The sequence below is a fragment of the Opisthocomus hoazin genome, chromosome 9 (assembly GCF_030867145.1).
Source record: "Opisthocomus hoazin isolate bOpiHoa1 chromosome 9, bOpiHoa1.hap1, whole genome shotgun sequence".
Lineage (NCBI taxonomy): Eukaryota > Metazoa > Chordata > Aves > Opisthocomiformes > Opisthocomidae > Opisthocomus > Opisthocomus hoazin.
This window is the reverse complement of record NC_134422.1, coordinates 22,329,920-22,355,484: the sequence shown is the minus strand read 5'-3', so window position 1 is coordinate 22,355,484 and position 25,565 is coordinate 22,329,920. Positions and strand designations below refer to the sequence as shown.

The following is a 25,565-nucleotide window of genomic DNA, read 5'->3' as shown; positions in this document are numbered from 1 at the left end:
GTATAGTGTTTGAGAATGTGCCGCTGTTTGAAAGATTGATGTGATTTTCTGATTTCGATGTAAAATGAAAACATAGTGAGGGACTGTCACAAGCCTCTGAATCAGCCAGATTTTTCTTAGAAGCTGAAGACAGCTCTTGGCTCAGGTAGGCTGTTCTCCCACATGTGCCTTTGCCAAAACCCAGTGTGTGTCAGGGCTTTTTTGCTGTTGTTTTTTTCTCCAGATGGTGTAATGAGGGATAGACTGTTTGTTGCTTGCCAAGGGTTGTATGAAATTGTGGCAAAATGCAGTCCCAGACTGTGGTTTTGAAGGTAACATATCAATCACTGACTCGTCAGGTTCCTACACTTCTTGCATGTAGGGTCAAGCCTCTGTCGTCAGGCCAAACCTATTAATACGTTTCATCCAAATGTTTTGAGAGTGATGAAATTTGGTATGTTTTCACTCCAAACACTGGTTAAAGTATCTACTATTAGGATGGTCAGAGCCAATATGCAGCTGATCCATTTTTTTCTGTACCTCAAACCTAAGTCGCTAAATCCCTCACGCCAGCTAAAAGTAACAATGGTTTGGATTTTCTTGTGATTTTTCTTCATAGTACATCTAAAGTAAAAGTAAGAAGTATTTGGTGTCACAAATTATTTACTTTGATGGTTGTAATTAAATCATTTATTAGCTTTTGAAACACATTTTGAGTTTGGGATTTCCCAGGAAACTTTTAAAAATAACATTGCATCTAAATGAAGTTACAATAATAAATAGAGATAAAAATGAAATAGGATAGTTTTCCAGCTAAAGGGTGTGTGGTTTTTCACCAGATTGATATCTGAGTCTTCCTCCTGTTCACACTCGTCTTCAGAATAAACCTGATATGAATTGTACCTTCACTAGGTAACAAAATGGCAGAATGATCCACCTTCTGGCTCTCTGGTGTTGGAGAGTGATCAAACACATCTAGGAAAAAAGTTACCCCCTGAGAGTGGCATGTACACTCAATTCAGTCTCTGTAATCCAGAAAACTTCCAATATAGAGGGCTTTAGAGACAAAAACAGTTGGGGGAAGTCAATCATCTCCAACATCTTTCAGCTTTAACTTCATTACTTGTCATAAACACTTTTTGTTGTAGGGACTGTGTTCATTCAGTCTCATAGGAATCCAAGATAGCCGAAGCGGTGGTGACTTAAAATTAGCGCACTTACATTTATGCTAATAAAAGCAATTTTAATATGGTGATACACTGCCTTTTTAATAAACTACTGAAAATAGTCTCTGTCATGTAGCAGGAGACTGCAGAGTATTCAGTATTGTACAATATTTTTTAAATACTTCAGAATGACAGCTTGTATGAAAAACACATGTAAGAAGATGGCTATAAAGCATAGCAAAAATCCTCCAAAAAACAAGAACTGTTTTTAAGAGTGATCTGACAAGCTAAATAAGAGCAGGCTTGCTAATTTAGGCTGTCTGGAAGGAATGTAGATGCAATTTTCAGCATCTTGGTGATATGACAACAGATAAAATCTATAAACGTTCTTTAGGTGCCCTATACGCTGTATTTGGACCACCAAAAGGATTTTCTGTCTCAAGCAATACCAGATTATTATCCTGGCTGGCAGGAAACAACCTGTAAATTATAGCTATATCTGGTACATATGGAAGAAAAGCCATCAGACAGTATCATACATGAAAAGTGGTTTCTCAGTTGTCTTGGTCAAGAAACTAAAAGTTTAGATGTATCATCTTTTAATTTGAGGAATGACGAAACCAGCAGTGACAAGAACAAAACTGCAAGTTTCTAAAAGTAGATATATCGAATTGAGAGGTAGGTCATTTGTCAGCCACCACTGTAGATAAAATAAAATGGAAGACAACAAAAAGTTTGCTTTGTATCACAAAGCCAGAGACTGCAGCACAAGATTACATATTCTGAGGCATCTACTTCTCTCTGTGTGCACCTCTAGAGACACCGAAGAGGGTCTTAAATTTCAGCATGCTCCAGCATCTCAAGTTGTAGAGGGAGAGAGACTGCAGAGAGTTGTCTTTATACAGCTGACATCCGTAGCCTCGAATGCCATCCATAAATTAGGCCCCTATCAAGCAACAGTGCCCCTAGGCATCTGCGGTTTAAAAACTGCCCTTCAGAGGGAATGGGCAATCTTCTGTAGGATGGGTTATGCATTTTACAGTCCTCATAAGAAACCAGTCTGAAAAATAGGTACCAAAACAATTAAATCATCTCTGTTGGTGGATCTCCTTTAAGTCTCTGAAAACCTACTGAGAGAAGTGAAGTTACTTTTGCAGTATTTTTTAGGTGTTGTTTAGCTGTAACTTTACATGCAGAAAAGGAATATAGCAGGGCATTTCAATTCTGCCTCTCTTCTCCGTTTGGCAGTTGATCTTGAGTGCCCACATAGCCTATTAAACTCATTTTGTTATAGCTTCACTATTGACATTTGAGATTAAATGCCAAGGAATGAAAGATTTTTTTTTTAAGGACTATGAATTTTGTTTCAATACAACTTTGTCAGGACCACACAACTTTAACAGCCTGCTGCAGAGTGTTATTCCAATCATTTCTTTCTACCTAGGAAAAATACCTCTGATTAGCACAGCTACTATCCCTTTGTTACAAGTTTTATACAAAATTAGGCAGTATTAATACAATTGAACTTAATGGGAGCTGTGAATGCTTGGCACTATCTTGTTCCTGTTTGCAGTGCTCGCTTATCTTCTCTCATCCGATAAGCTACAAAGCAGGAGAACTGCTTTATGAAAGCAGCGGTGATCTTGGTGTTACAACACTGCAGTAAAGCATTTTTTCAGTGCTAAAACGATGCTTTGCACGTGGTGTTCTCACCCACCCAATCCTCATTCAGTCTCAAAAAGGTGGAGGCGAGAGACCTGAGGCGCTTGAGGTGGCCTGACCCTCCGCAGTGGTGGGGAGCACAACCCCTCTATGTGGGGAGGCCTGCTCCAGAGCCAGATCTGTGTTAAGGCCTGGGAACCTTGTTCTGTAACTTTCTACCAAAAATCCAGGAGAGTCCATGGAAAGCTCATACCGGATTTGGTAGCTATTGGCAAACTAGGGATGTACCACACAGATTGCTACTTTTTCAGTATTTTCAGCTAGCAAAAATGTAAAAACCTGTAGTCTCTATTTTTATCTCTCTGTAGACAGAATATTCTAACACACTGCATCCTAGAGTTGCGTTTAAATACTTGGTACTTTCTCTGAAATTATGATAGCAAAGGACAGAGCTAAAGTCATTTACAGATATTATGGATTTAGTGAAGATTTCGGAGTGATTTGCATGTCTAGTGTTAGTCTAACACTAATTTAGAGCTCAACTCATCCAGATGAAAAAATTTTCACCAAAATTGCTCTGGAGAAGACAAGAATCACTGAATTTGGTATCTTAAAACTACTGCTATGTGATCAGATGCTTTTGCCAACTTAATCAAAGCGTTTACAGAAAACAGCTTCTTTCTATCATTATCCCCAGCATTATCACTTTTCTAATTGGACTTGAAAAATTCTTATTCCAGAATAAACTACACCTTTTACTGTTACCTGCTGCGTAATAGACCACTGCAGCTTGCATCTGCTTCACAGACTATGTCGGTCTGTCTGGTTAGACTGAAGGCATCTGAGCACGCCATACGTGGCACTGTTTGTTTCAGGTGTTTCTATTAATTGTGATTGTATGCAGCCTAATAATGCACCTTCTCCTCTCCTGCTTGATGGAAACTTTTTCTAGATGTCCACTGGATATTAAATAATTTAATGACTTGATGAGCAAGAACAAGGTGACAGCAGAAGTATTCTCAGCCAGCTAAAACTGAGCATGCAGCTCATTTTGCTGCTCTGCTTTCTGTCTATAATGGGGCATTTAATTATAGGCATTGCATTTGGGAAGAGTTCTTTGGTTTACAGCAGGTGCCTGATAATGTCATTTGGAGTTTTCTTCCTCTGCCCTGAACAGATGCATCTCATATTGAATTTTATGGCAAAGACTTTGCCTGAACAATGTAGTTGTTTGCATCCCACTGCAGAAAAAGAGACTTTCAGGGAGCAAACCTAGCGCAGGTGTCTACTGCTGAAGTCTGCTAGAAGGACTCACGACTTGCACACAGCTTGGAGTGCAGTGCTTTCTCAGTGGCTAGTGAAAGGGGTTTTGGCCAAGACTGTGGCTGTCTTTCCTCTTGCTTTTGTGAGGGTTATTGCAGTCTGCCTGGGCCTCCCAGCGCCAATAGCGTTTATACAACCAGTGTTGTCAAAGATTACTTGAGGAGAGATTCTTCCTTTCCGTGTGCATACGGATACAGTTTCCAGTTACAGTTTTGACATTTAAATTTATAAATGAGACTCAAGCTTCTTCTTGTGATACTGTCGTTACTGTCATCTCTGTTTCTTCTCTACTGGGATGGGTCTTGTGAAGTTAGCAAGCTTTTTGTTGCTTAGTCTCTTCTTGAAGGGCACCAAAAATAGTATTAAATACTTCTGAAATGACTCCACAGTGTGTTTCTAATATGTTTTCAGGCCTGTTATGATTTTTTTTTCCCCAGAAGTATTTTGAATAGAGACTAGAGTGGTATGTTAGAGTCCTAAGAAACAGAGCTCTTTACTATGACCCCTGTGTTGCCTCATGGAAGGCTACTTAACTAATGAACATCCACAGCTTCCTAGCAGCAACTGCACGGCCATAGACTCCAAACATGAGAAACTCAGTAAGTCTTCTGAGGAAAGGCTAATTTACCAAAGTCACTTGAAAATCCCGCTGATGTCTGGTTTTCTGTCTCCTGTGCCTATAATTGACCTGGCAACGCATGCCTGTTTATACCTCACAACATGCAATGTTTTTTTTCTCTGCTAAAGGTTATGCTGTTTAACTGATTATTTGTTCAATGGTGGCAGACTAGATTTAGCAGTGGCAGCTCTTGTATTTTAGGAAGATGTAGCACACTGACTTTGTAAATGTAACATCTGGCTTTTTCTATTTTAAGATATGATAACGTTTAAAGAGCCAGTCAGGCTTCTGGGATTTTTAAATACCAGATGGAATTCTATATTCCCTGTATACTGTATTGTCTCTGGTGAATACTGAAAGAAGCGGTGGCTAACTCAGAGGACCTGTGCTTTTCAAGTCACAAATGATTGTGCATTGATTTCTGTTTCTACTTTGAAAATTCTCGTCATCACCTCTGTCCCATCACCACTCTAAGCCTTGTCTGTGCCCAGCATGTCCACTTATCACTTCTGTAACAATTTTTTGGGGAGCAAGATGCTGCATTCTTCCTTTGGCACTAAGCAGCTAAACTTAATAAATGGCAGATGAACTGGGCTATGCCCAGATCGAGATTTTCATGCTTTCAAGTGTTTAATAGAAACACCATTATTTTCAAAATAAATAAGTTCTTTGGAGTCTTTACTCTGCACTAGGAAAAAAACCAATATAAAACCCAAGCAGACTACAAGCCAAACAAAATTTCTAAAAACCTGATTGTGGACTTCTGATGCTCTCACATACAAGTCCACTCTGTTTTGTGTTCTGCATCTGTTCTGCTTTGCAAGCAGCACAGAAATGAACCTGAAGTAGTCAAGATAAAGTAACTCTCAGATTCTCCTAAATGACAACTGAGCTGCAGCAGCCACTGCACATACAGCTCCTATGTGTCAGCTGCTACATCGAGTCTGCAGTGGGAAGAGAAATAATCTGTTTCTGAGGAAGTCGCTCTTTAAGGTGGGTGTTGTCAGTAGTGGAGATGCTGAGACACATATGTGAGTAAACATGTACAGTTCAGTGTACAGCTCATTAGATAATTGCAATAGTCGTTGATTGGTGCAACAGTCATGTTTTCAGGCTTTAGCTACAGATCTGCGTCTCCTTTAGTGAGGATATTGCTTAAAGTGGTGGGAAAATTAGTGATCAGAATTTTGATATGAATGGAACGCCAAAAGTCTAATTCATTTAGATTTGAACATGTTTAGATGTGAAAAAGTTTTAATTTTTAAAATTAAGCATTTTAAAAGCTTTGAAATAATGAAATTGAAATACTTACTTAAATATATCTTATTTTTGATTTCTTATCATCATTAGAAATATAAACACTGAATAGCTGGAGAAAGAGTGCCTGTTCACTTGAGATTTACAGCTCACTATTGCAAGTCTCAGAAATTAGGATGCTCATCCAAGCTCCAAAAGCTTAAATATTTGCTTTTGTCTTTTAATGTATAAGGACATTCCTTTGAAAAGATCAATCGATAAACTACATAATTAGCACTGAATTCCCTGTATGAAGAACAGTAATCTGGAATTGTCAGACTATAATCCCTGTTCCTCATGATAAATCTGCTGCATAGCCTTTAAGTTATTATTGTATCATACAGTTAAGCGATTAAAGTAAAAATGAAACTCGTGTTATCTGACATTTTCAAATTGTGGTTTTGATGGACAGTATGAAAACCGGAATAGTGAAAGAAGAGTGTTACAGTCCTCCCGTTTCACCGGCCTTCATCCTTATTTCTAGCTTTTCCACTCAAATATCAAAAGATCTAGTGTAATAAAGGATGACAGCAAGCACATCTAACAAAACGATCTCTTAAGTCTTGTTGAATAAAATATTCCGTGGAAATGCTCCTTCGCGCCAACAGGTTAGCATTAAAAGTGTAATGGTTTTAAAGGAAGCCTAAAAGCCCCTCTGACAAATGACAGCTCTAGATTTTAAAATTAAGATTTAAGACAAAGATGCTGCTGAAGTTATCAAAAGAAACGTATCCAGAAGCTGCCTAATGCGCATGCTCGTGACAATACTGTTTGTCTGTCAGAAAATCAGCTGCATCGGTGATCTAATGCTGATGATGCTGGGACACGTCATGTAAAGTAGAAGCTCTGATCACATCAGTCATACAGCCAGGGTTCTTGCACTTCTCTTTTATACAAAAAGTTCCCCTTTCAAATTTCTCTAGCACAGTTGGAGGGACAAGCTTGAGCTTTGAATTAACAGTTGTTTCCACTTGCTTGAAAAATAAATCAGAAAAAAACAGCCTATAATAGCAATTTTCTTTTGCTTACTTGTTTTCAGTAATAACCATTCTAAATACTAAAAATACTGAAGTCCTCTATTTTAACTAAGCTATTCTGGCCAAAATTCTCAAAACTACACATTCATGTTGGAATTTAATATAAGAGTGTAAATTCCAGGCTATTATTTGGACATATCAGCACATGCTTCCCAAACAGTTTTTGCATTCCAGGTTTGAAAAACCATGGGCATGGCACAAGCTGAAGCTGACTTCTGCTGTGAGCTAAACAGTGTGTTTGCACAACTTTTCTAGCATTCTCCAGCCTCTCCAAAGCCACACCGCCAGGGAAAATTGTCTCTTTCAACCTCTGATGCCATCAGAAGAGCCTGTTCTTTATGATTAATTATGAACACAAAATCCTTTTTCTGTGTTTTACGTAATATGTTCAGTTACTTTGAATTGCTATTAGTATTTTTCCAAATTGAATTGAGGAATACAGGGTTTTTTAAAGGCTATATACAGAAATTTAAAACGTAAGACTACTAATGTGGATTCCTTGCCATCATTTATTGCTCAGGCAGCATTCAAGGAGGATCAAGGTCACTGGAATGAGAACGAAGGTTTCCTCATCACTTCACTCATTTTAGATTTCTCTTGGAAAAGTTATCTCTCTGGGAATCATTTTTCCTCCACTTTTCAAAAAGGAATATCAATCAAACTTGGAAATTTGAATGTAGATTTCAAAGATGTATGTTTAAAAAAGTGAAATCAAGTTCAGTCATCAGGCAATATGGACCAAAAGTGTCTTTGATTTCTTGATAACAAAGCCTCAAGATCAAATAAACAGAACATTGCTTAAATTGACAGATACAGTTTTAGATTTAGAATTCTTTTAAAACTTCAAAAGAAAATGCCTCATTTTACTCTTAAAAGCTGTGGTATCAGGTAATTATCTAAAAGGTGGGCTATTTCTTACTCAAAGACATTTCTGGTCTCATTATCCCTGTGCAGACACAACTCCCATTGGAATCATCCTGAACGTTGCTTCTGTGACTAGTATGGGTTTGAATGAGACACTGAGATTTCCAGGAGACTTATTGTTACACTTTTAATGCTTTGCTGTATCTTCCATTCCACTTTTCCTTTATTGTTGCAAAACTACTGCCCAGTTTTCTTTTGTTCGACAAATCTATTCATTCTTTAAGAGGACAAAAATAGAAGGGGAAAAAAAATCTCTGTATCAAAGGAAATGATTATTTGTGTCTCAGGGAACACTTCCTTTTAAAAGTTCCTTGAAAAACTGCAATAAAATAAAACATGAGATATATTCTGTGTGGACCGCTGTGTATAAATATCTGTATTTTGACCCAATCTGTTGTAAGCAAGTCTATTAACAATAATATGATTTGTTTGACTTTGACATTGGTATAAAACAGCAGGCAAATTAACTAGATGCTGAGTATATTTAAATTATAATTTCTCCTGGCAGTAGATCATGAGGTGAAATTATTTTTCCAGAGATCCCTCTCCCTGCTTTGTAACAACCTGCTGTTTGTTGCCACTGTTGTCATCAGAAAGTCTTTACAGACTAAAATATACTAAATAAAGCAGACATTAGCCGAGAAATAGAAGCAAAAGCTGCTGCAATAAATGCTCCCTATCCTGGAGTGGCCCATATGCATATGATTTCCAGGGTGCTACAAACTTCATCCAGTGCATCATATGTCCCTGGGAAAACTCTTCAGAGAAAATGAAAGAACTGCTGTGCACTGAATGAATTCATTCAAATATGTGAGGGCAGAAAAAAGTGTATAGTTGTGAGAATACGGCTTCATCTTTAATGTCATCCTTGCAAGTAAGATGAGCTTTTCCTAAGAAATGAAATTTCTTAGGACTCTTGGATACAAATCATGTATTCAATAAATAGTTTTTTATGGCACATTAGTTTTCTGTGTAAGACACCCTCAATGTTCCAAGGACAGTAATTAATTGGTTATCTGTCAAGCTTATCCCACAGGACTAATCATCTCCCATTCTGCTAACACTCCCTTCTTCTCCAAAGGTGCTTTTTCCTTCAAATTTTATAAATTATTGCCATAATTAATTTAAACATGTAGATTTGTTTGCAAGCTGCCCTCAGCCTGAAGTCTGTGATTTTTATTTCAGGTCTTGCTGGTATTGCATGCCTAAAACCATGTCTGTTCTTTCATCTGCTATACAATATCGTCTCACAAAAAGTGCTACCTGCAGGTAGTACAGAACACAAATATGTAGAAATAATTGTCCATAAATGCTTATTAATACAAATATATCTCCAGAAATTATTTAGAGCATTTTATTTCAAATTTTCTGTTTTGATATGAAAGTTCTCTTTGTATTAGACTCGCACTCATCCAGCATGTGAATTTAAGCTCTGAAAGTTCTGCTGCTGACCAGGGGGTCAAGGGGAGGTGTGTCACCAACTAAAAGTCAAGCTGAGTGGTTTTAGTTGCTACGAGCTGCTAATTTGATGAAACTCCATAAAGAACAGGTGTAATAGGATGTTTGTTTAATGTTCCCTAGCTTCCAGATGTCCTTGCCTTATCTGAACAGAGCACTGACGTTTCTGTCATCAAGATTAAGGTTAGAATCTCAAACTTGAGGTAGTTTGAAACAAATGATTTTGTGAACTTTATGACAATGATTAAAGAGAAAAGAAGTTCTATCCTCTCCAGAACATTAATGACAGACCAGATGACACATCTTCCATACAAGAAATAAGATTAAGCACTTGGAAAGCCAAGACATTTCAATAGAAGTGAAATTGAGCTTTTTGGAGCAGACTATCCAATCACCTCACATAGCAAGCAAATCACTCTGCTGAGTGATTTTATAATATGGAATGTTTTTGGAGTGCTATTGCCAACTTTGTATCATCCTCAAGCACAAACCACCATACATTTGCTATAGAAATGACCCTATTAGGGACAGCTGTACAAGTGACAAATCTGCACATAGATTGCCAAATAAAGTAGTACACATTCTATGCAGTAGCTGTGCTTTTCAAACCTTTCAATTTTCTGAAATACACTTCTCTAAATGATGCTTATGTTGTTGTTCCAATAATAGATTACATCCAATCACTGCAGGATTTTGAAGCTAGTCTGGAAAAACATCAGAAAATATAATTTATCATGCACTTGCAGTCAGCTGTAGTGAGTGATTTGACAGGCATTTCTTCCTTCTACAGCCTTATGGATCGCTTTCGCCAATCGGTCAAGAATTTGGGAAGAGAGATGCCAAGCCATTTGACACTCTTCCCACAATTGTACTGGCAATGTTTGCTGTCTCTGTCAAAGGGGGATAGAAAAACATTACTTTTCTCAATAATCAAAATTAGAGTACTATTTTATCAAATCACAACCTGGTTTTGCACCTCAAACCAATCAGAACTATGCTAGAGCAAAATTCAATGAGCAACCCTGACAAAGTGTTCTTCCCAAGCCACTAAGCCACTGAGTACCTGTTTCTTTTAAACCTTCTGATAAACAAATAATGACATTTTAGCAGAAAACATTATTTAAAGTCCAGGCTTGAGATGCAACTTTTCATGTTTTTAAAGTTTTGATTTTTAAAATATTTGTCTTCCTCTTCAGGGCCAGGCAATTTTGCAGAAAGGAGTAAAAGAAGGGTATGGCTATGTGGTTAACTGTTTTTACTTTCTAACTTGCTAGTAAGAAAGTATCATTGGTTTTTGGAATATAAAACTATACTTGTTTTTTGAAGGCTGCAAATTTGGAGACTTATGGAAGCTGTGGAGTATGTTTATTTAGCATTTCTCAGATGGACTTGGACTTCCTCTAGTTCCTCTTCATGGCCAGCCACAACTGTGTGGCTCCAACATAGAGGGTGGGCAGGGGAAGCTTAACGTCTGTCAGCGAAATGCTCTTTTGCCCTAACCAGTTGAGGTTGTGTCTGCCAGTTGACTTAGCCTTGCTGTGACCTGCTTTATTCCTGTGATTCTCTCAGTGGAAAATGGATCTAAATTCTGCATGTATTATCTAAAGCACTTTGAATGTTTGTTTCACATTATTATTGGAGCCTTACTTATCAGCTGTTTTTAATCCTCTGCAAACATGCTTTAATAGAAAGCATAGGAAAGAGAACAAAGTAATCTAAATCTCCACGTGGATTTGCATCACTGATGTAGTATAGGCAAAGGATAAATCCCCCAAAGCTGTGGATCCTCGTTTCCAGGACTTGCCTTGTGCACGCTGGAGCAGCGGGGAGATGTCAAGTCTGCAGCTGTCCTCTGCACCGCTGCCTTTGTCTCACTGAGCAGAAATTACCTTCGCTTTGAGCCCCTCCTAAAGTTTGGTTCCCAAAGGGGTGTTCTCCCTGCAGTGACTGAGAAGTGTGGTGGGTGGAATGGCTCGTTCCTTGCTGCTCCTCACTCTTGGGCTGTGCTCTCCTGTGCTCTTGTTGGAGAGCACCAGCTAAACAGATGTCTGTGTGGGGAAGGGAGAGGGATGTTCTCTGTGACTGGCTTTTTTCGGATTTCCCATCACTGAAGTCTGACAGGGACTTCATTATTTGTAATTACTGTAATTTTGTGTTGCCAAGTTATAATGCAAAATGCCTGTGCAGATATTTTTATACGTTTACAGTATTGTCTGGTAGTTGGGGGGTTTGTGAAGATGGAACCTGTGAATTCTGGGTGATTTTGTGAAACGGTTGTATTGTGAATGCTTTGATACAGATGCGATCTGTGATATGCTGTTAAGGCAGTGTCGTGCCTCTCAGAGCAGGACTGAGGGCTGGGGGAGGAGGAGGTGAAATGGCTGCCGGGTGTGGTCTTCAAAACACAGGTGCAAGGATGTGAAAATTCAACCTCTAAAGATTCCCTGCAGACCTTGAAGCAGTTATATCCTTTCAGTGGCGCTGCAGCAAACCTAAAATTCACTCATTATTTAGTATTCTAACATTTGCTTTGAAACACTTCTTTATTGTTTAATTATATAGCATGCCTTTATATGTTCTTTCTCTATAGAAAGTGTTTCCAAAAAAGGTTGTAAGATTTCCTTTTATGTTACCTGATTTAAATTAAACAGCAGAAACATAATATGCTGTAGTCATCTTTTAACCTAAAGCACAGCACTCTGGTAGTGTATTATTATTTTTCCTTGATAGTTTCGTGAGTACCAAATGGAAATGCTAACAAATGAAATACACTAAAGCAGAACTCAGTTACACACAATATATTATTCCTGCTTGTTTGAACAAATTTATTTTTATGCTCTATTATAATAGGATCAGCCTTGACCTCTCACTTCAAAATGTTGTCATTGCATTGTAAATAGCAAATAGAGTGTTCTATATACATACTATAATTGCAGTTAGACTTGACTTGGTCTCATGATGCTGCCTTGTTTCACTGAAGTCAATGAGGTTACATGGTTAAGCGAGAGCAAAATGTACTCTTTTCATTTAGACTAAAATGGCAAATTACAGCTCTGAGTGCTTCTGGGAACATAGTGAAAGTCACAATAAAATTAGATTGTAATTTATGCATTGATCTGAAATAGGAAACTTTGAGCGCTCAGAAATTTTACAGAAAATTGCAGCTACTAGTGTTGAAATTTTGGGCCTGTTTCTTCGTTCCATCTTCATCACCTTGTTACACCTCATTACAGAACTTGAGATCTGGTACTGCTTCTCACACAAGAGGAAAGTAGTTTTTGTCTAATGACCAAAGTAAAAGAGTGTCAGACTCACTTTTACCAGAGAGAATTAAAAAAAAAAATAGTTGAAGGGAGTAGAATTATTTTTGTAAGATTGTTTCTTTTTGCACACTGATATGGGCTGAAGTTAACATTTCATAATAAAATACCAGAACAGTGACATTATCATGATCTGCATCATTATTTTAACTCAAAATGAAGAGGGTTGTGATTTACACAAGTCAGTACATGTTCATCTGCATTAGATGAGCACACAAGACTCGGCTTTTTCCTATTGGCTTTTTCTGCTCATACTATGGTACTCTCTAATGTCACATGGTGAAAAAAAATGAAAGATTATATCCTCAGATTCTAACACCCTATCCAAGTGTGAAAAATCACCTACATCTACATTTTAAAGACCAGCTTCTAGGGTATGTAATACTATTTTTTTCCAGGAGTACAGAACACCAGCAGCAGTTGTAGTTTATCAGGCACTCCAAAGAAGGGACTAGTTTCTTAAACCCACTAGAGCTGTCTGTCCTGGGTCAGAGCTGGATCTTACTGAAGTTTCAATTTAGTGGAGCAGATGCTGTATCCTGCGCTGGGGCAGTGGAGACAGTATCCTTGTGATAAAGTGACAAGGGCTTAGACAGCCTCCAAGAAGTGGTGCTTGGCAGTAGTATGGAGCTGGCACCCTCCAAGGGAGAGATACTGCTCTGGGGCATGTGTGGGGTATAGCGTGTGAGGTATAGCAAGTGAGGGAAGGGGTGAGAGAGGATTTTGTCTAGATCTCAGAAACTCAGAGAATTTGGTCTAAGGTACAGCTTATGGCAAAACAAATGGAGATGTGAAGATGGATTGGTGATGTGCCAGAGGTTACTAGCATAAATGTTGATTCTCAGTAAAAAGGCATGATGACCTTTTTTTCTTCATGAGTTTAGTTTTATGTAGGAAAAAGAAATCTATTTTTAAATATCACTGTCATATTTCTGCAGAAATTAATATTATGCATCGGTAAAACTTGGACAGATCATCTGCACTGACTCACTCCTCCCTAAGCACCTACTGCTGATACCACACTGTGGGACCTTCCAGTGAGCGGGTGGGTGTGTGGCATTGCCCCAGTTTTTGCATATACAAAAAGTGGAACATGGTGCCCTTTAGCTCCAATTGCTTTCTCCTGCACCCTCAGAAGCTGCGTGGGCCTTTTTGAATACATGCTAGAGAAATACACTTTTATACCGGCAACTTTTTTTCTTCCAGAGAGTCACAGAGCAAATAAATGCCCCCAGCTATGGCTCTGCTTCTCACCTCACAGAGAGCAAACGTGGGCTGGTTAAACGGATCAAAGGAAAAATGTAGCCTAGCCACAAGAAAAATAAGTTCTATAATTGATTGGGTCAAGAGGAGCTCAGGGACACCTGAATGGATGAAAACGGAATGCCATTCACAGCAGAGACAGGAAATCTGATCTGACATGGCTAAAACAACTCAGGAGCCTCAGAGATGCCAGCTGAAACTAAAGTTAGAGGCAAAGGTGAATAGCTTAAGCTGTGGAGGGCCAGCCTGTGTGCGAATGGGGGCCATGCTCATTCTCAGGCAGGTAGTTAGGCCATACCACTATAGTTACATTTCCCGTGAATAGCAGCTTTGCTCGGAAACCCTGCTTGATGCAACCAAATTTTCTGTTTCTCTGGCTGGCTTTCTTAGGTGACCATGCCACCCAGCAGCCAAATGTGGCAGGCTAACAGGTCAAATCAGGCTCCTGGACTGATCTGTTGGCCATCGTTAGTTGAAATGAAAGTGAATTTGCGAGGACATGTGAAGCAACACCAATAAAACCAGCCACATCTTCCCATACTTTAGAAATGCAGGAAATCATGGGTTAAAGTTGCAGTTTTCAGGGAAAGCTTTTACATTCTTTCAGCTGTATTCTGCAAAGGTAAATGAACAATATATTCTTTACGCACCAAGAGCAATCCGGAGCGCTGTTGACGATATAAGGAAAAATCTGAAATTGGTTACTATGCCCATAGTACGAAGTATGCCCTTTATGTTCCTCCTCCCCATACTAATGTTTATATCTTTTCCTACAAGTGCTCAGATTCAAGTCCCCAGTAGGATTGTCCTGGCAGACAGAAATCGATGCAGCTGCCTCTTGCAGTTGCAAGTAAACAAGTTGTATTGGTCATAGGACACCGGCAGGTGAGCAGGGTGGTTATGTGTATGGTGAGTTACAGTCCCCATTCACAACCTCATGGGAGGACCACAGCCACCTGTAACAAATTAGAACAAACTGCTTTAATGTGTTCAAGAGATGGGGCAGAAAATCAGAGCCCACCCGAAGAGAGCGTAGCTGCAGGGAAACCGTGGTATTGTCAGCCCCTAAGGTGTCAGCAGCCTCAGATTTCATCTAACAGGGAGCTGCTTTGTGGAGCAATAAGCTAGTGATGCAAGGGAGGGAAGCACCAGCTATAACGACCCCAGCTTGTAAGTTGCACAAGTATAAAAGAGAGTAAAAGATTAGCCCATGGACGTTAACTGCTCACACGTATGTGTGGCAGGACAACATGAGTCACGAAATCTATGGTTAATTACTTGTATAACGTATTTGAGTGTGAATGTATGTACCTATATAGAGAACTCTCTATAAGTATATAAATATGCATGGTCAGCTATGGCTGAATGTTACGCTTTATTTTGAACTTTGAAATTAACTTTTTTTCTAACTAGGATTTTGAGCCCACAGAAAACTCGCACTTTTCAGAAAGTCTGTGATTATTACAACAGTTTTCTCTGAGTTAATCTGCAGAAACTGATCTTGACCTCATTTTCCAGACCTTGCACAAAATGAAACTGAACCAGTTGACAGCTACATATTAAATGACAACTTTGCACAATAATTTATTAGTTAATTTTGCCTACTTGGTGATGACTGTCCTTGTACCTTAGGGTTATTTGTGTTTTCCTGTTATCTACATTTTCCATTTCGTTGTTATAAACGTGCTAATAGTGTTCTAGTCATACAAAATTTAGACTTTGGTTTTCTGAAGCTGTTAATTATTTTTTTGTCCAGGTTTTTAGTGGGCCTGCAGGAAAGAATGGTTCTGGTTTTGATTTATTTTGAAGTAAGATTCCTGAGGGCTGGATTCAATAATACAATCCATTTGTCTTAAGCACTGCAAAGGCTCATGGCAAAGCCCTGAAAATCAATTTTTTGAGAGACAGAGAGAAGTTGTGTAGCGGCACACTGGTTTTAGCAGTCCACAACAGTGAGGATTTTTTTTTCTTCAACCAGTCTTTAAATGATTCTAGATTCGCTTGTTTAAATAGAATGACAATCAAGTATTAAAGGCTCTAAATATAGACCCTGTAGGTAGAAAAAAGTGGAAGATGTTTATAAGACCAAATAAGAATATATTCCTGAATTTAAAATAAAATCCCTTCAAAGCAGATTGATTAGAATTTAAGGTCTCTCCAACAGAGCTGGAAATAAAACCAGAACTAGAATGTGACACTAACTAGAAATTATTTAACGCTGTACTTCTGTGCTGACTAAATGCAAAATATGAGTGGCACTGCTGTGAGAAAGTGAATTTGGAACTGAACTGAGGGATAATTTGAAAGGCTGATAGCACAGCACACGCGCAAAGATGGGAGGGGGAAACAAGAAAAAGGTATTTTAGCCTCGATGGCATTGCCTTGAATTCAGGCAGCTCCCCAGCGGCGAGCTGCTCTCTGGAAAAGCTCAGCTGAGGGCCGGGGACGGGAGCGGCCTCTACTCCCTCCACAGTGCCTTGGCAGGTGAGGCCCTGCCGGCCAGTCTGGTGGGAGCTTTGCCTCTACCGGTCAGCTGGGGAGCCAGGCAGAGCGCACCGGTCGCCCCTCTGGAGGTCTGTGTCGGGCCACTGGCCAGGGAGGAGGAAGACGACGTGCTCTGATGGGTGCTGGTGGCGGCGGCCATCTTGGGAGCCCAGGGAAGCGTTGATGCCTCGCGGTGCTGGGGCATCCTTTGGTGCACCAGCAGCCTCCCTGGATCGCCAGCACAGCGAGTCCCATCTCACCAGGTTTAATCAAATTATAACAGTTTATAAAGTTATTCACATGTGAAATTGTCTCTAGATTTGTGAACGCAAGCTTAGGAATGAAAATGAGGCTTGGCATCCTTTGAGTTCCTCAGCCCCTTCTACAGCCAGAGAAACTGGTGTCCTGTGAGACTGGCTGATTCTAGATTTGAGTGAGACCTGACTGAAATAATCATGAAAAGTAAATAGGGAAAGTGTTATGTTATGTTATATTATGCAAAACACAGTGAAGGAACTGAAGTATGTTTCTGATCTGCAATGCAAGAGGGAATATATCGAAGGATCCTGTTTCATTTTGCTTGTGGAACAAAGTCTGGGTGTTCAGTATGTGTATTGTTTATATTCTAAATAAGTCCTTAAAATGTTAACATTGAAGTGGATTTGTTTGAACAGAATAGAGATACGTTCAGTTCACTGGAAGACTTCATCATATTCAGCGATAACAAAGCTGAAAAATAATTTAAGTAGACTTTTATTAAATGTGAGAGAACTAATCCGTGTTTCTAAATATATTTGCATGGGTTTGAGGGAACTTTTGTGATTGAAAGAAGGTAAAAAGAGGCTTAAAAGTAAAGAATTATAATGTAGTGAGACTTTACAAAGACACTAGGAATTTAATCCTGTAAATACTGTAGGAGTTACAGGGCAGGATTTCAGCTGATAAAAAGTTTTTGTTGCTCCATTGAAGTCGTTCTCCTGTATTTACGGTGGAGTTCTGAAGATTTGTATTTTCCAATTGCATTCCTATACCAAAAAATCAACTCTGAATGGAAGTCTGTGCTGAGGGGTTCCCATAAATGCAGGTGACACGACGCTGCTGTCCCCCGCCGTTGCCCAGCTGCCTGCTGTAACGCCCAATGCTGGAGATGGGGGCTGTACAGAGCCAGCACTCGAGGGCAGGTGAGGCGGTAGGCCACGGTGCCGTTTTAAGGCAAAGAAAACTCAGGTTACTCCGAAGAAATTGCGCGACACTTTCAAACCATGAATTTACATGTAAGACAATTAACCCCCCTGCTCAGCTCGTCAGCCCCCGCACAGCGAATCTGTTGCTGGGCGTGTGAGATGGAGGGAGAGCCGTGAGGGGTGCCACCCTGCGCCCGACTACGTGCAGGGCGACCTGCCTGGCAGGCCTCACAAGCCGCTTGTTGCCCCTCACATATAACAATGATGTGCTGGACTTCCTACATAGGTGCGTGAGGTATGCACTTGCCTAAGGACTCAGACAGCCTGTGACAACCCTTCAGCTTGAAAAGTTAGTATTGCTGCAGCCCATTTTTTGAAACGCATTTCTGTGGCTGCCTTTCAATTTTCTGTGAACCTGCTGACTGATAATATATGAAACAACTTAACTGAACATTTAAGAAAAAAAGTAAACCAACCTACAGACTCTCGTGCAGCAGGGACTTCATAACTAAAGTGAGACACTAATTTTGCTTCCATATCACTTTTTTTAAGTAAGATCAATACTATGTAAAAGTTGACATTTAGCAATATATTATTTGCTAAATTATTAGTGTGTTTGCTTCCTGTTCTCTTAATAATTTTGGGGTGCTAACTGCTAGCAAGTTCTCCTTTTTTAGTAATGGTGACTGTACTTTTAATGTTATAAAGAGACATAAGTTTTGGCATTATGTGGAATTACATAGAAGTACTAAAACCTGACATTTCAGTTTACCTAAGAAGCAGCTAGAAATGAAATTCATCAATACATATGTCATCCTAGTTGTGCCTATAGCTTATCAAATTAATAACTTATATGATTAATGTAGTGTTTTTCTGTTTGTGCAATATTAATAATTAAATCTTGATTTCTTAAAAGTGTTCATGCTTATTTGTCAAAATGTCTTCTGAGCTGTTATCTCAAAGAAGGTCTGAAAATCTTAAAAAATTTTGGTGTGCTACTTAGTTGTGCCTGTTCAGATCAGCAAAAGAGTAGAGCTTTATTCATTGGGTAAGTTTGCAAGTGTTTCTGGAACAGGTTAGTGTGTGCAAATTTGCCACCTTATTTCTATGAATTCTCATACATTCAGTTTTGAAATTTGTTTTCTGTTTGTGCCCACAAAACTCAAGTACCTTAATATTAAAAAAAAAAAAGAAAAAGCTAAGGGGTCTGGAGAAAATCAGGTAGGTGATTTAGAATCTAAAATAAAGAACTGGTAATTTTTTTGTGAAATCAAGAAAATAAATGGCAGTAAACATAATACTGGAGACTGAGCATTTATTGATTCATTTCCTAATTAGTACCAAAAGTGAAGAAATTCTGGAGACATAATACAGAAAATGTGAATTGAAAAAAGGATGAATTACAGTAACCCTTACAAATCTGACAGAGTATTGAATGCGTATTATAAACTCTTTGTTGAGTACAAGGGTTATTCTGCTGCTCTTTCTCCCTTGTCTGGTGACTTTCTTCTTTTTAGGAGAGGATGTTTTTGTATTCTTTTCTTTTTGTGTAATTTAGCAGTTGGGTCTCTGACACAAGCCTGATAAACTTCAACAACTTCACAATATGGTACCAATAATAATATATTTAACAGTTATAGAAGCAGAATTAAATTAGGAATCCTTAAAGAAATTAGAGATGAAAGGGGAAAAAAAAGGTTATTATAATCTAGGCCCTGCAATATTGGTTATTACAGATAACAAGTTTTAGATTTGGTTTTGTTTTTTTTTTTCCCAGAGGATCCACATTACAGTGGATTGTGCAGTAATGCTTGACAACAGCTTGATAATGGATCTGCTGGGACATTTTTTATCTGGAACTGCGCTGAGTTATGGGTAGACCTACAGGTGGCTCTGCTTGTGGGATGTTACGCTATATTTTAAAACCAAAACTCTTCTGTCCATTTTAGAAACTTCTGATGCTTCCTATATAAATATTTCATTAAATATTTATTTGCCATGCAAAAATTCAAGGAAGAGAACATTTTGTTTTTCATTATCCACTCAGGTGTAATACGGATCAGCAATTCTACATGTCTCACATGGAATCATGAGACACAATGATCATTGACCTCCTACTTTTTCTGTGAATGTCATCTAAAGGACACAGCAAGGAGAAGGACACTTTGCAGACAGAATGCCTTTAATTTCTTCAGGCCCCTCTTCATATGGGAAGATCTTGAGCATCAGGTGAGTCTGACTGACTATTATACTACCAGAGAGATATATCACAATTAGTAAGCCTAGAACGAATGCAGCTGTTTCCTGGTCAATTGATGTCCAAATGTGAGAATCCAATTAGTAAGTCACTTATGTCTATGGTGCAAAAGTAAAATACTGCTATTAATGTTATATGTTCTAGCACAGTGTGGTTCCTGTCCATGTAAATTACAGAACAATTTATTAAGACTAATTAAATATGTATCTGGAATAACAATATACAGTGTTATAAAGAAATGGGATATGAGAAATGCAGTATCAAAGTGGTGATTTTTCTTCTGCTTCATGTTGTTTTCCACACTGAGCAACATTCACCAAGGCCTTTAGTGGTGTAAGTTATTATGGATACTGACTGCAGTTTGATAGCTTCTGGTAAATTTGGAGATAAGCTGACTTAGTAGTTACACAATGAAAAAAGACAGAGATAGAAAAGTCAACTTACGTAAAGAATATACGATAGGAGAAATATGTTCTTGAGAAGTCTGCAGTATCAGACTGCTGCATTTTGCAACGGTAAACAATTACCTACAATGTAACAGTGCTTTGGACATTGCTGTGATATATTTCCTAGAACTAAGGCAAATGAACTAAGAGGAAATGGTAGTGTTTCTTTGTGATATGTTCCTTCAGGAATAAACCTATGAAGCTTAAAGGTTACTTTCTAAGTGAGATGTGGTCCTGTTAAAGACTCAAGAGATTTTGGTGGGGGAAAGACTTGAAGGCTATGGACTAATTTAGATAGAGTTTTATTTCACAGGTCATTTATTTGGATGATTGGGATTTTACAAAAGGAGTCTGGAGAAACGCATTAATTTCTCTGAAGTGACTAAATGTGTATGGTTTTATGATTGTTTCCATTTTACTGGGTAATGCACCTTTCTGATTTCCTCTTGATGACCCCCTAAAATGTATTTATAACTCATTAGGATCATGCCGAAACTATGCAGATCAGTATCTGAACATGTGTATCCATTGCCTGCACGTAATAGTAAATGATAATGGAGGAAGAGGACTCTGCTGTTAGTTGTAGGGATCACAGAATCACAGAATCACAGAATGGTAGGGGTTGGAAGGGACCTCTGTGGGTCATCTAGTCCAACCCTCCTGCTGAAGCAGGGTCACGTACAGCAGGCTGCACAGGACCTTGTCCAGGCGGGTCTTGAATATCTCTAGAGAAGGAGACTCCACAACCTCCCTGGGCAGCCTGTTCCAGTGCTCCGTCACCCTCAGAGGGAAGAAGTTCTTCCTCATGTTCAGACGGAACTTCCTGTGCCTCAGTTCATTAACATGCTCAACAAACCACTGACAGGTTTTAAGAGCTGAAACCATCAGCACCTTACAGGATGAAAAGGACCTTTTCCATCATATGCAAAACCATCTGGTTTTGGGGCATAGTTTATGGTGTAACACCAACCTCCAACACCAAACCAGTACTGCCGAGACCCTACACTTCGGACATATGCCACCATCATTTTATCATCTCACGCTGCAAGGAAAAGAGGGAAAGAAACGTCTTCTGACAGCAACCCTGAAATGCCAACCTATTTTCTAAACAACATATGGCTTTGAAACAGGGCTCCTTTTGTGCTTAGAAGCAGAAGTGCAGGGAGAGCTTTGGCCTCATGGAGAAGAACGAGAGCGGCTGGGGGAGCCCAGCAAAGCACTTTCTCCAAAAACATTGGCATAGGAAGACTTGAGGAACTGGACGTAGTTTTGCATGCTGCGGTTGGTGCTCTCCGACTGCTCCAACCGATCCTTTAAATCCTGCAGGCGACTTTCATACCGGCGCTCTGCATCGTCTTTGTTCCGACGCAATTGGTTCAGCTCTGTTTTATTCCTGCTCAGCTGTGTCTCCAAATCCAACAGCTTGGACTGGGCTGCCCTCTCCCTAGACATTGCTCGTTCTCGAGTTTGTTCCACTTGTCTTTTGGCATCCTCAATGGCCATCTCCAACTGACCCCTTTTTTGATAGCCATGAAGAAATACAGCTGATGGAAGACAGTTTGATTCACCCATCTACCCATCTTAGTAGAAACATGAGATGAACATTATGTATAAAGATAGGGAAAAACTGAGGACATATGCTGGCCTTTCAAACAATGTGTACTTATGTGTAGGTCTATAATGTTGACCTAGACACCAAAAAAAAAAAAAATTTCAATCAGATGTGACACAGAAGTACAGTATGCCTAGTAAGCACTACTGAACAACTGCTCTTATTACTTTGAACAGAATAACTTGCTAGATGTGATTACAGAGATCTTCAATCCACATCAGTTCAGGGTGATGTGAAAAAAGGTCTGTCTGAAATGAGCAAGTAAATATATCCCAAGTTAGCAGAATCTATGTCATTGTCTAAGCTTGGCCTTGTGATTCCTTTTATCATGGCTGCCTTCATCTTACAATGGTATAATTAAAATGTTCCTAATTACCAGCTTATAAGAAGGGCCTTTGAATGAAGCTGTTGAGAAATTTGGATGAGGAAATAGTATCATTTTGTGGTTTTATTGTTCTTTGTTGTTAGAAATGCTTGCTTCATCCTCAGAAGCTATCACTGTGTGCAGTCACTTTCCTTTGTTGCAAGACTCTGTTCTCATCTTGTCATGACATCTGCTCATAGTCTGTGTTATGGACGTCACTGCAATGTCATTCTTCCAGATTCTGCCAAAGGCTGTTATTCTGGAGGAAAAGTCTCCGTTTTAAAAATCTGATTCAGAAGGGGTAAACATGAAAGTAAGTTAGTGATCATAGTCTTTTTTGTGAGTTCTGCTTTGCCAGAATCCCTGGTTTTACAGCATAAAAAAAAAACTTCATTAGAGAGCATGTGGTTATTGTGACCTCTTCTGACATTGCTGTTTGCTCTTTTCCAAGTATTGGTGCAAAATTTTGCAGTAAATAATAACCTCCTGAGAGTATTCATAGTGTCAGTACTAGTTGCTACAGTACTGTTGACTCTATAAAGCTGGCAGAGACCAAGTTCCACGTCTTTCTCTCCTGTTCCCTTCCTGCTGCAACTGCATTTTTTGCAATTAAGATGACAAAACTTTCTAGAGAAAATTTAAGATTTACACTACTTCAACTCTTCCTGTAATAATTTAGGAAAATATATTCAAGGGAAGAGATTGAGAAAGTAATTTGGATAAGGTGTCAGAAGGGAACGAAATACAAAAATTTTGGCTCTGAACCCATGGAGGAGAGTGTTGACCCTTATAGATAGTTCCTTTTCTATTGCTGGCACTACTTGTTCTATTCATTATGGCTTATGAAAAAGCATAATACAGAGAATGACCTGATTCTTTTTTAACCCTGTCTTTTCCTTCTTTAAATCCCTGGTACTTCATGCTTTCAAAAGCTCCTGCTTAAACTTTGACTACAGCTTTTAAAATTCCCTGTAGAAAATTTCTTCTGCTAATTAAGGCACCAAAAGCAGATTGTTTTATGTCTTCGGAGAAAATCTGCAGAAATATATATTTATACAGAAAAAATAATAAACTTCTCCTTAAGAGGAAGACAAATAAAAAAAAAAAAAGATTGGAGAGGGAGCACAAAACCATAGGGAACACAGAGGACAGACTTTCTGGAGTTAACCACCTGAAGTATAGACATCTTTGCAATGCATGTTTTTTTGTTGTTGTTCCAAAATGCTTAGTGTTGTAATATCTGTGGTGGAGCCCATTTTCTTAATTTGCTAAAATCTCTGCTATTTCTTGAGATGCAGGAAAAAAAATGGTGCATTTTTAAATTTATATGCTCTCTTTTTATTAAATAAATCATCCTGACAGGAGACGAAATAGCTGTCTTCCTGCTGTGGATATGAAAGATACACTCATCTTTGTACCGAACTTCTAGATCTCACGCATGTTATTGTAATAGACTTTGTTACAACTGAGACATGGAATAAAGCTTTCAGCAAAGGTTTATTTTAAATGCACTGTTTTTTGAAGCCTAAAGTGAGTGTTAAAGGAATGAAACGTTTTATATTCAGCTTTAACACTGAGTAGTAATAATGAAAAGGAAATATTGCTGCATTCAACCAGGTATTTTGTATTTAATATTATTTATGCTAGGCAGGGAGAATAAGAGATAAAGTGGTAGCTTAGAGATAGCTATGATTTTGCTAGAATTTTGCTTTTTGGGGTTGTTTATAGAAGCTAATGTGATTTTAAGATTTTTTTAAAATATTGCAAACAGACATTGTTCTGTAAAATATAAATTGTGAACGTTCAACTCATTCCAGCTTCATTGTAACTTAAGGCCAGATTCCAAACTCTGCGTAAAGTGCACATCCTTCTACCAGACCAGAATGTATCAGCCTTGAAAACTCCTTAGCATCAAAGTAGCTTCTATAAATAGCAGCATAAGTAGTTTGAACTGATAGAAAATGTCTGCTGTTCCCTGGAAGTTCACAGTAATTTCATTTATTGAGATGTTTTACCACTTCTCTGTCCTCTCAGAAAAGTGTGCCTCTGTTCAGTCCGCTTGCTATCTAAAGGATGTGATATCGGACAGTTATAAATGAACCTTTGGCTGAAGGGGAGACATTAAGCAGGCTGAGAAGGGCAGTCCCCTTGAACCATCTGCTACATAAAGACAAAGCTGAATTAGTGTAGACTTGAGTAGCTGGACTTGATTTATGAAAACTAAAATAAAAATGTTTCATTTTATGGGGCTTTTATATCAGAGGTACACAGAATACCAGGAAATGACAGTTCCCAGAGGGAGTGGTACCCAGTAAGGGTTGGAGATTCAATGCATCCATCATTTGTGTAACTTAGATTTTATTAAAATCAGCAGGCATTCTAGCACTCATATCGACTATGCTGATATCCACTGTGCTATAAAAGTACTCAGGCAAGTACAGAGCATTTCTCAAATCTCACCATAAAATGTACGTTTCTGTGAGCTTGTTGGGATACACAGTTTCTTCAAAATTTCAATCATCCATAGCAAACCAAAGCATGTTATCAAACTCGTTGTCAAATGAGTATGCAGTGATGCACAAAGCACGTATTTCAGATCCCGGATTGCTAGATTATGTAGGCTTACATGGACTAATATGAAAGTAAGCTCTTTCACATCTGTCCAGAAACTAGTGTTATTTTTAAGTGACACTTCAGTATTCCTGTATGTTTTTTACTGAAGAACACATGCTAGCAGAGCTTTTCCTACAGTTGCAGATATTTATAATGCATTGTTTAGATGACTGCAGCCACTGACTACTGGTAAATCTGAAGAGAGGTACGTAAAAGAAATTAGTGTTTGGTTATAGCAGAAAACCAGCTCAGGTTAGAATATTAGAAGTGTTATACAAAACGAAATAGAAGTTTAAAATTTCATATGCCATTGTTCCTGAAAATGTTGCACTATAGACATAAACTGTGAGAACAAAAAAAAATTAGAAGTCCAGCAAAAAAAGTCAGGAAAGAAGAGTCCTAGATGTTTAGATCCTGTGAGAGACAAGTTGATTTTTATGTTGAAGACTACATCAAAATATATTTTAAAATTCCTTGATAAATTCTCCTTTTGTAAGAAGCTCAAAGGCTTCTTCGTTCTCAGCTTTAGTTGCAGTCCTGACTTTGATAAACAGGTAG

General features: G+C 38.6%; 1 protein-coding gene across 17 annotated transcripts in view; it reads right to left on the bottom strand.

Annotated features, from left to right (window-relative positions):
- Positions 1-25,565, bottom strand: part of B3GALT1 (beta-1,3-galactosyltransferase 1) — a 224,801-nt gene that overhangs the window by 20,857 nt on the left and 178,379 nt on the right. The window contains exon 4 of one of the 17 annotated variants that reach the window (XR_012765051.1): positions 22,284-22,681. The exons of the other annotated variants lie outside the window; for them this stretch is intronic. The gene's annotated coding sequence lies outside the window, so the exon portion shown is untranslated. Of the gene's footprint in view, positions 1-22,283; positions 22,682-25,565 lie in introns of those variants that run through there. 17 annotated transcript variants of the gene reach the window in all.